A 10,815-nucleotide genomic window follows, 5' to 3' on the forward strand; every position below is an offset into this window, starting at 1 on the left:
TCTTCTGGTGTTCTATTGAGGAAGCTGGTTTCTTGGTGTCATAGTCTATATATTAATAGCTCTTCCTGGTAATATTTGACTTGTCTGCTTTTGTATCTCTGGTTCATCCTTGACATCCTCTTCCTCGATGAAGCATCTCAAAGTGCTTCCCTTGTTGACATATCTCTAATGCCCAACCTTTATGTTTTTACATGGCATACTGGTCTGTCTTGAAGCCTAATTCATAATACATTTTCCGTAAAATCCTTATAGGTGTCCTTCTGCCGACATTTTGCACTTTCCTATAGGTTTCATCTTTGCTGTGTTACTGCCAGTGTCCTCATACATCCTAGAAGACCCATCTGTGATGTTCTGTCACAAGAGCTTTATCTCTTCAGCTTGATCCTTAATATCTAAGCACAATACCCTTCCTCTGTACATTACATCATCTCCCTGCTCCATTATACTGGCCTCCCAACTTCACCATGAAGCACTATCATCAAATGTGTCTTCTGGTGTCTTGCCATGTCGCTAATGGCTTCTTCTAGTGTCCTGGAATATCCATGATGTATTCTCCTTAATTTTCAAAAGATGGTTGATCACTTATCCAGTTGTCTTAAACTATCTCTGGTGCTCTTCAACATATCTTTAAAGTTTCATATCTAAATCACTCGCCCTTGGTGCCCTACCATATCCCTGAAGCACTACTCAGACATCTTTTCCTAATGTTCTGCCATGGTCCTTCCACTGTGGCATCTTCTCCCCTCCCCAATGGTCTCCCGCATCTTCAATCATTCTTAAAGTGATCTAATGCCCTCCTTTCCTAATAAAATTATAATCATGTCATGTTTCCACTGGTACCTGTTGTGTCACTAATTCTCCATTATTGAAATAATGTCCTTAATACCTTTTTCATAATGTGCTCCTCTCTTTAAACAGCCCTACCCTCATCTTTTAACTAGGGTTTTGTACTACTTATCTTTTTCTCTTTTACATATAAGTCCTGCCCTTAAATTCATCTTCATGCTCCTTCATCTGTGATATCATGCTATTCTTTAAGCACATACTTGATGTTCTCTCATGATAGTTTGCTTTTCGTAGATAGTCCAGTCAGTCCCACAAACACCCTTTTAATTAGCACCCTATGCCTATTCCATCACCCTTGATTCATATCCTAACTCATCGTACTTTTGTGTCTTCCACTCATGTGGATATCTTACTCTGGTGGCCTAACCTATCCCCATTATTTTATTATTGAGTCTTTTTTCTAGAGGCCCACACATTTCTGATACTATAGACCTAATGCAGTGCTCATGTTATTCTGCATTGCTGACATTCAACTCGGAATGTCTTCTTCTGATGTTCCCCTTGATGCTCTTAGTCTGGCATTTTAAATTGGCATCATTTCATTTGGAGAATCCCTATCATTCACACATTTCCCTGCCTTTCTGTTTCATCTCTGATGCCTTTCACCCTTGCCCGATAATCATGAGTTAGTAATAATAAATGTAGAGATACCGGGTGGCCATAATGTGCACTTCTAATTAGAATCTCCACACACATTTACTCATGTTACGAGTTAAAGCACACAGAAAGGGGAACACTGTGGGGATCTGGCTATTCCAGCTAGAATGGTTTAATCCATGCATTTACCATATGATCCAAGCACATTGTAAATGTGAGCAAAGATCTGGGCCAGGGGTGAGAGGAGTAGGAGAAGATTGGGGGCAGGAGCCGCATGTGCAGGTCAGAGTGGTGAGGCAGGGTTGGGGGAGTCGACAGACGATGAAGAGTGAAAATTAAATTTTAAATGAAGAAAAAACACTTTACTTACTTGCGCTTGCAGCATCTGCGAGGTGGCAATCGCTAGTAAGGTGGTTTTCTTTTTTTTAATTTAATTTTCCCTCTGCATCATCTGTCTACTATCCCCACCCCACCCCACTGCTCTTACCTGCACGGGGCACTCCTGGTTGGGGGATGTTGTTTGACAAAGGAGGAGCACCACATGATCCCCCATGCTTTTAAACTGGGTTAAGCGGGTACCAGGGAATGGGACTTGGCTGTACTGCATCCCATTAGCAAGGTGAAATTCCTGGTCAATTTTCCAGTCAGTAAAAACATGCCCATTATTACCACACTGCAGACTCAGGCCAGTCATGATTGAGCAGAGGAAATCCCACATGGAAATCCTTCACAACCCAACTCGTAATTTGGGCCCTTTGTGCTTTGCCTTATCCCTAATGCCAGGTACAGCCCATTGTTGAGGGTTGAACAAAAATCAGCCTGACAGACACTCTTCATGTTTGCATAAGGCAGCCAGGTGCTACACATGCGCTAAATGTGCAGGCACTTGGTGCGTGCTGAACTTTGCCGAGTTGAAGATTTAACAGCCCAGAAGGCGTGACCTCCTCAGCCGTGCAAAGAATTGCAAGGTCCTCCCCTTCAGGCATCACCAATAGTCGCAGACCTGGGCGATTCAGTTGTAAGCCGTAAAGTGCCCATGGCCGACTGTCCATTTGGGATGCCGCTTTACAGAGTGGGGTGGATTCAGAATGTCTCAATGACCCTAATCCATTCGCTGACAAGTAAGGGAAGGTCCTCCTCTTATTGGCGGATGCTTGACAATGTCAGCCAATGAGAATAGTTGGTGCAGCCTTTCTGCAGTCTCTTCCCCGAAGGCTCCAGGAACCACGCAGCTTCCCTCCTGTCACCCGATGTCAATGCCGTGGCTCAGTTTATTTTAATTTTTTTATGTTGGGTGTGTAGTTGTATGTATGTGTATTTGTGTGTGTGTGGGCTATGAATGGCTCCCTTAATGAAGAATGGCTCCCTTAATATGCTGGATGAAGACCTGGTTGAACCAGGAAATCTCCTTGAACCATATTATCATGAAAGATTGTCTCCTATTAGAAAATGCCAGTAAGATTCAGTGGCTGACATATATTAAAAACAGTTTTTACAAACTAGGGAGACTGGAGCTTTTCTCCTCACCAGAGTTAATAACATCTAGGGACATTATGCAAACTAAGGGCGCCATGGTACAGATGCTGACACTGGAGAGAGAGGAACTAGAACTTAGAAAACCCACTGTAAGGGCTAATCTCATTGTAGCTAACTTACCAGGACCCGAACTTTACCTTAACATGGTGAACCGTCCCTATCATAGGTTCCTTTTAACCCGCTTTTGCTTCAACCTGATCCATCTGAATCTAGGCCACTTTCCTAACTGGAGTACCCCGGAAAATGCAATGCCTTGTACTTGTGACAATTTCTCCACTCAGAACACAATGCATTTTTTGATGTTCTGTGGACACTATACGGAATTAAGGATAACATTTTTGGTTCCTATACTTAAAGAGGCAGGGTTCTTGCAAGTAAGTCTGCTCTCTTGTATTTACAATTATTAAAGAGCCCCTTATCATCTTTCATGTTGCTAGTTTTTTAGTGGGTGCTGCCCGGATCAGGAAAAGGATTAACTGTACCTAAATGAACTTGGATGATGTAAATTAGAATGAAGTCAGTTTATCCTGTAAAAATGATAGCAAGGGTAATTAATTTGGTTGATGGTTTTTTTTTATTTTTACAGTGATTTTATGAAATTTTATGACATTTTTGGGACATTTTTTAATGGCTATATATATATTTCTTTTTTCTACTCTGTGTAAATAATGTATATTTTGTACAGTACCATTGTCTTTTTATGATATTGATTTATCGAAATAAAGTATTCTGACTGACTGACTGACTATGAATGGATATGCACATGCATGGTGCTTGTGAATTATGGATGTATGTGTATGAGCTTGTGAGTGGATAGGTGTGAGTGAATGTGCATGTGAATGGGTGAGTATGTGTGTGTGCACGCACATCTAGCCCATCTCTCTGCTCAGGAACATTACCAGCCGCCACTGCCTAATGCCCTTCCCATGAAGTTCTTTCATATTTATGATGCCTTCTGTTGGTGTCATGCTCTATTCCCAATGGCCTTGCTTTGATGCGCTGCACTATATATGATGTACTTCCATTATGTTGTATCCTTAGGTCTGAAGCGAATCCCTGCTCTCCTTGATACTCTATACTTTGGTCCACCAGAACTGTGGGGCAACAGAATACAAACTTTTGCAGCAGTGTTGACTAAAATATACTGCAAGAGAAGGCCAATTCTAGGGAGAAATGTGGCACATCCTGGGGCAATATTATTTCACTATTTTGACATTTTAACAAACATTAATTTTATGTCTGCAAAGGATTCACCCTGAAATACAGCAATCAACAATTAATACCACTGTGCTGGACTGCTGCTTTTAAGGAATCATTTTAATCTGTTTGACTTAGAAACACATTTGTTGTTGAAAACTGCAAACTCAGCAAGTATGATAAATCCAGAGGTATACAGAAAATGCAGCTGCTGCATCAGAATCACATTATGCCTACAGCAGTGCTTTAAATGGGCCGGTACTATCCGGTACTGAGTACCAGCACTTTATTATTTTGAGAGGGAGAGTACCGGCACTTCTCAAGTGTGACGTAATACTTTTAATTGGAGAGCACCAGCACTTCTCAGAAACAAGCAGGTTCTCCGGCACAGAGTACCTGCACTTTTATTTTTCCATTTCAAGCATTGGCCCACAGTGAAGCAGGTACCCCATTACAGAACCTTTTTCACTTATGCCTGATTCTAATATCCTGACCTCTGCATTCTTGGTGACATATCATTTTTCTGATGCTTTTCCATTTTTCATTCAATGTGAACAGATGTCGCCTAGCATATTTAGTACTGCAAAAAATGGACAATGTTTTTACTGTGGCTTCATTAATTGAGTATTTTAAACTGGTTTTTAAATTCAGGAAGCCGCTTCGCTTGAATGAACTGTAATAGTGTAAACACTATGTATTGTTTTTAATATCCTCCTACATTGATGTAATACTGTCCAATGTAAATGAAATATGATTGCTGTTGCTTTTATGGTTATACCTTTTTAGCCGAATAAAGTACTTTTTGACTTTGACTTGATGCTTTTCCATTAGCACGTTGTCCTGTCATTGGTAATTTCTTTTGGTGTCCTACCTTATACATGATACACTCACCCCGTACTTTGCTCAACCCTATACACCTTTACCTTCACACTTCTTACGTTCATGATATCCGTGTGCCTGAAATCCGCACTACTTCATGTCATATGTTGTTCTCCTCAAACCCTGCCTACACGAAATAGTACTCATATCTAAATCTCTATAACCCATGCCTCCCAGCTTGAACCCCGATCAATGACCCTTGTATCTTGGTCTCGCCCCGATGACCTATACCGAGGGCCACTGGAATTATGCGATTGTGCTGCTGCAGTGATTTTTGCATAATTATAGATTACCTGCATTTTCCACATAATCCATCATCTGCTGCATAATCTGTATATTTTAACAAATTACCAAAAAAATGTTTCTAGCTCAATCGGTTCAAAAGTTACTAAAAACGCAGCTGCACGTGTTGCTGTGCAGTAGAAGGTCTTTTGCCGGGTCACCTTTCTATTGTTTATTGCTATATTTGGGTATTCAACTGGTATTAATGAGGTGCATTCAATGCCCATACAGTGTTAACAAGTGTAAAATGTACAAAATAACGAAGTAAAACTATTTAAAAATGTGCAGCATTACACCGCATAATTTGCCTTTTCTGGCCGTATAATTTACTCATCCTTGACATAAAATGTGTCTCTTTCCTGCCGCATAATCACAGTGGCCCTGCCTATACCTGATGGTCAGAGAATGATGCCACTCTTCTGGTGTGAGGCCCAAATCAATGTAGTCTCTTTTTTGGTGTCAGGGCCCCATCCTTGTTTTCCTATCACAGATGTTCTATCCCTGAGATTCTGTCACTGGTCTCTCATTCGGTACCTTATGCTCTGCCTTACGCTCATAAAAATAGACAGAAGTTACAACCTAATTTCTAAACCCGCAAACATGTCAGCTTCTCCTCCCATCCAGTCTACAAACAGCTGCTCTGCCTCCTCCCTACCCTTTACCGGGGGTAAACATAACCCTCATTCTGGAAGGCATGGAAAGCATGCTTGCCCCTGCCGGAGCAGCTAGTGTTTCTCTGCAGCTACGACTGCGCCGCAGCCCTTTGAGAGCAAATCATTGCTGGACATACAGTTACAAATAGTCTCCAAAGTTTTGGAAGCAGAGCTAAGGAATCGCGCCAATCTATTACGTATGCTATTAGCCGCCACTCACCTCCACAAACGCGCTGTCAGAGCGTCCTGCCGCTGCGTGGTCCAAAATTAGGAGAAATACAAGTATCTCGCCAGTTGTCTAAGAGAGAAACGACATCTTCAAAGTTCAAGGTGAATACGCAAGAAAGGAGTCATGAGGAGAAAGCTTGCCATTGCGAGCCTGAGGCAGGCTGGAGCGCCCTCGGGTCGGTTCTAGCGATGTGCCGCCGCTACTGCTGCCGCTGTGCCCGGAGCGCCCTCCCTGCTGCACGAGTCAAGTGGCTCAGAGTGAGTGATAAAACGTCTGCAGCTGCAGTGCTCGCAGGAAGGGCCTGCAGATGTGAAGCCCGCGGTCGCCACCTTCTGTCAGAACGGGGAGATGCAACCTAACCCCAACGCAAGGCAAGGTGAAGCGCCAAGGCTGTGCAATCCATCCTATTTGTAGAAGCATGAAATAGCTTGGAGGTTTTTAAAGCCGAGTGCAGAGTATTTTGTGTGTAACCTAAAGATCACAGATGTTATGCATCTGTTGCAAACACCTACATTTAATCTGCAAAACATAAATTCGAATGTTGCATATTTTAACTCAATCTTTCATTTTTTTTGTGGTTCACAGGACATGTACCATTTAGCCCTTTTAGTTGTGTAGTAATAATTAAAACCCATTTGTAAAGGCCAAAACTAACCTATTACGTTTATTTGTGTGCTTCTTAAACACTTGACATGTGTGTGTATGATTAGACCTACGTAGTTTACATAAGCTATATAACCAACACGCTTAAATAGCTTGGGAAAGTACGTCGTTTTCATATCACGGAGCATATTTTGGCCAATCTGAGAAGGGAGACACACTGAGTTTCTCTACTTCCACTTGAAGGCTAAGGTGTCCGGAGTGCAAAACGTTGCAGTATCAAGCTGTTCTGACTTGGTCTTTCTACACCTGCCGGCTGCCCCCAGCCGGGCGCGTCTGAGAAGTGGGAAACCTTGAAGCCAGGTTTCTGACAAGGAAATAAGCGCCTCCTCCCAACTTGAAGGCTTTTGCTGAGAATGGCATAGCAGCACACACTGACTGTGTGCATGTTCTCCTTGCTGCTATGTTTCTAGGTCCCACCACACGCTGGTGGGAAACATGGGGATTATTGGTCAGGGCTCATAACTCAGATAGCGGTTGGAGTCCTGTTTCTAAGTCGTGGAATCATCCTACCCAAAGATCAGCAAGTGTAGGATTATGTCAAAACTGACCTTATCGTTCGTTTCCAGGCTCAGTAATTTATGGAGTCGGCGAAGCGACTCAACGCTATATCGTACCCGGAGAAGCAGTCACAACAAGCATCTAGCACATATAGAAGAAACATTACGTATCATACTACACCAACAATGGAAAGGTGGAGTCCCTTTTTGTCTTCAACAAAATCATAATGTCATCTTTCAAAGTACCACCTGCCTGCAGATGCCAGGCTGCGCCAGACAGCCTGTCCCTCTGCACATGCGTGCATGTGTGTACACGTCCATGAACAAACTGCTCAGAGCTCCTTACCGCAGTTGACCACAGCAGCTTATCTTAGAAGGTGGACTCTAGATGTTACAGCGCAAACCCATTCTCTTTAGAGCATTGCAGCGGGCGAGACTCCATCACACAGCCCCTCACGACACCAAGTTGGTGTTAAGTTACGGAGGGAGCTAAAGTTGAAGGGGATCATTCAGTACAAAAACACCCTCTCCGAAATGAAACTAAGGCACAAAGATGGGTTAAGTTAATAAAAACACTACTCATTTGAAAGCAGACTGAGAAAAGGCCCCCAAGCAGCTCTATTGAGCGGCCTAGTAAATTCCTTCTGAGTTGTCAATCACAGATTTTTTTGATTTTCACAAGTCAATCTTAGATTATAGTGTAGATGTTTTATATCTCACTGAAACTTGATCACATGAAGAAGATCAACCTAATCTTAGTGACCTCATTGCAAAACACCATAAATGTATCTCGGAGCACAAGTTAAATAATAAAGGGGGAGGGCAACGTGTCTCTGCTAGAATTTTGTTTATTTTGAATATTGCAATACTGGTTAACGCAGAAATAATATTTTCTCATAAAGCTTGGCGGAACATTTTCTTTTCCAGATAGTGACACTAACTTTAGTGATTCATTCACAAACATACAATTTCCTCTAATTACTAATTATAATCATTTTATTATTTTAAGGTAGTTTAACCTTGCGGTTCTTTGTGTACATAAGCTTTTCTGAAAACTTGTTTAACCATGAACGTTCACCAAAATGTTATTGAGGCAGTGCACCAGGAAGGCCACACATTAAACTTTTTTTTTCTCTGTGAAACTCGTCCTATAGAAATCAACACACTAATTCCAGTCTTATGGTCAAACTATCATTTCATTTTAATTTGTCTGTTTCAAGATATGGGGTAGTGCTTGTAAATTCTGCCTCAATGATCTGCGTGATGCAGAACAATTTCTTAAGCAATGCACATGAAGATCTCTCACATCAGGCAGGCCTATTCACAAGCTTGATTGTTTTCTTATCTAAAGTAGTACTACTCATGTCCTACAAAATGCTATTTACAGACCTATGGGCGGAGACTTCCACCTGTGACTCTCCTATCTTCTCTTTGTGGAGTTCTCCATCACAGTGGCAGTAGTACATGTAGGAGGGACAAGGGTGAGTGGTTGGAAATTGGAAAATATTAATTACTAAAAGGATATTAGGGAAATCTAAGTAGTGGTTTAGGAGGGACATGGTAATACAAACACACATCCACAACAGAGTAAGGGCATTGCTATTCAGTAATTATACTTCTAAAGTTAATACAGCCACAAAGATGCCAAAACAGGGGTAAATGTACTCCAGACCGGCTTTGGAGTCCATCAAGCGCCACACATGGCCACTCACAGGTACTTGTTATCAAAAAGAGAGGAATACTTGATGGGCTTATACTAGGTCCAGCATACTTGCCCTAAACACAGTTAAACAAAGAATGGTACGCAGTTCCTAGGTGAAGTATTATTCACCACAAGGAGCCAAGACTGGATTGTCTAGCAAAAGAATGGGGAAAAAAACAGTGGTCAAATTAAGTAGAGGAGGAGGGGAATTCCTCCTCTCGGAACTAGGTCTCTCACACACCCAGCAAGCTAGGTGTCATGCTTCATCATATGAGCCTGCTCCTCGTTGGGCCGGCGCTGTCATGCCCAATGGGCACCCTTAAAGGGGCTCTTTGTCAGAGATCTTTTGTTCCTTGCCATAAGGGTGCAGTGGGGATGAGGGGCCTAGTTGGATGTAGATCTGTGTAGTGTGATTAAACAGGTACTGCAATGCACACCCAAAGAAAACAGTGGAAACTGGGTAATAAAATAACACTACATAGGAACTAAAAAAAGAATTACATTTATTATAAATTAATTAAACACATAGGGGTCTATTAGGATGGCAGGCGGAAAACCACCCCGACCGCTATGGCAGCGGAAAACAACCGCCTGCCAGCACCTGGGAAAAACCGGTGGACAAATTAGGATCAACCGCCAAAAAACACTGTCTGCGGCGGAACAGGGCAAAGAAAAAATGCCCATAGCGGGCAGAGAGGGCCAAAACCCGTCCGCAGTGGTCAGATTTGCGGTGGAAAAACACCAACCCGCCGCAGGTATAAGGGAGACACAGCACAGGAAATTAGGATATCCCCGATGGTCCCGCGGTACGTTCCGATGTTTCCGACCGTCACGGTTGCAAACAGTGATGAATGGGAGAGCCGGAGGAAGAGCTGCAGCATAGCCACTGCTGCGGACGCTCCATGACAAATATGGTGGCCAAATGAAAAAACCCACAAAAAGGCCACAAAGTGCACACAGCAAACTAGCCATGCCCCCCAAAAACAAACCCCAATGACACAACCGCATGGCAACAAGAAACAAAATCCCTGGAAAACCCACACAATACACCTGACAGCACTCTCCCATTTGGACACACCCACATAGCTGAGTACAAAACCAGCCCCTTCCCTGACCAGAATCCTTTGCAATACTTCAGAAGTGAAGGGATATACACCACAGATGAAAGGGGAGGCAAAGAACACAACATCACTATCCACACCACACACATCATCACCACCACTTCCACACCTGCACTACTAACCCCCTGCACATCACACACCATACACATCACTACCACGCCCACCACTCACACCCCTGCATCCACAACCACTTTGCGCACCACACACAATGGCAACACATAAAATGCCCACATTCACAGAGAATGAGTTGAAGGTTATGGTAGATGAGATAGTCAGATTGGAACCACAATTGTTTTGTAGCCTGGTCCAACAGACACCATTAGCCATAAGAGCACAAATGTGGGTAAGGATAGTCGAGAAGGTCTATGCAGTAGGGACCACCCCGCGATCAAAAAAGGAAATCATGAAGCGGTGGAATGACTTGAAGAGGGTTGTCAAAGAGAGAAGGAGTAAGCACCGTGAGCTGGCTGACAGGACTGGCGGTGGCCCTCCCATTCCACCAAAACAATTCACTCCATGGGAGGAGAAGGTATTTGCCATACTGCATCCAGAGAGTCTCACAGGAGTACCCGGGTTAGTGGAGGCTGGTAAGTACAAACAAATGACTACCACC

The 10,815-nt window shown here is 43.0% G+C and overlaps 1 protein-coding gene across 1 annotated transcript in view; it reads right to left on the reverse strand.

Annotated features, from left to right (window-relative positions):
• Window positions 1-6,478, reverse strand: part of ADAMTSL3 (ADAMTS like 3) — a 2,358,716-nt gene extending 2,352,238 nt beyond the window's left edge. The window contains exon 1 of the mRNA XM_086958228.1: window positions 6,211-6,478. The gene's annotated coding sequence lies outside the window, so the exon portion shown is untranslated. The remainder of the gene's footprint in view (window positions 1-6,210) is intronic.
• Window positions 6,479-10,815: the final 4,337 nt, after the last annotated feature.

The sequence above is a fragment of the Lissotriton vulgaris genome, chromosome 2_1 (genome assembly GCF_964263255.1).
Source record: "Lissotriton vulgaris chromosome 2_1, aLisVul1.2, whole genome shotgun sequence".
Taxonomy (NCBI): Eukaryota; Metazoa; Chordata; class Amphibia; order Caudata; family Salamandridae; genus Lissotriton; species Lissotriton vulgaris.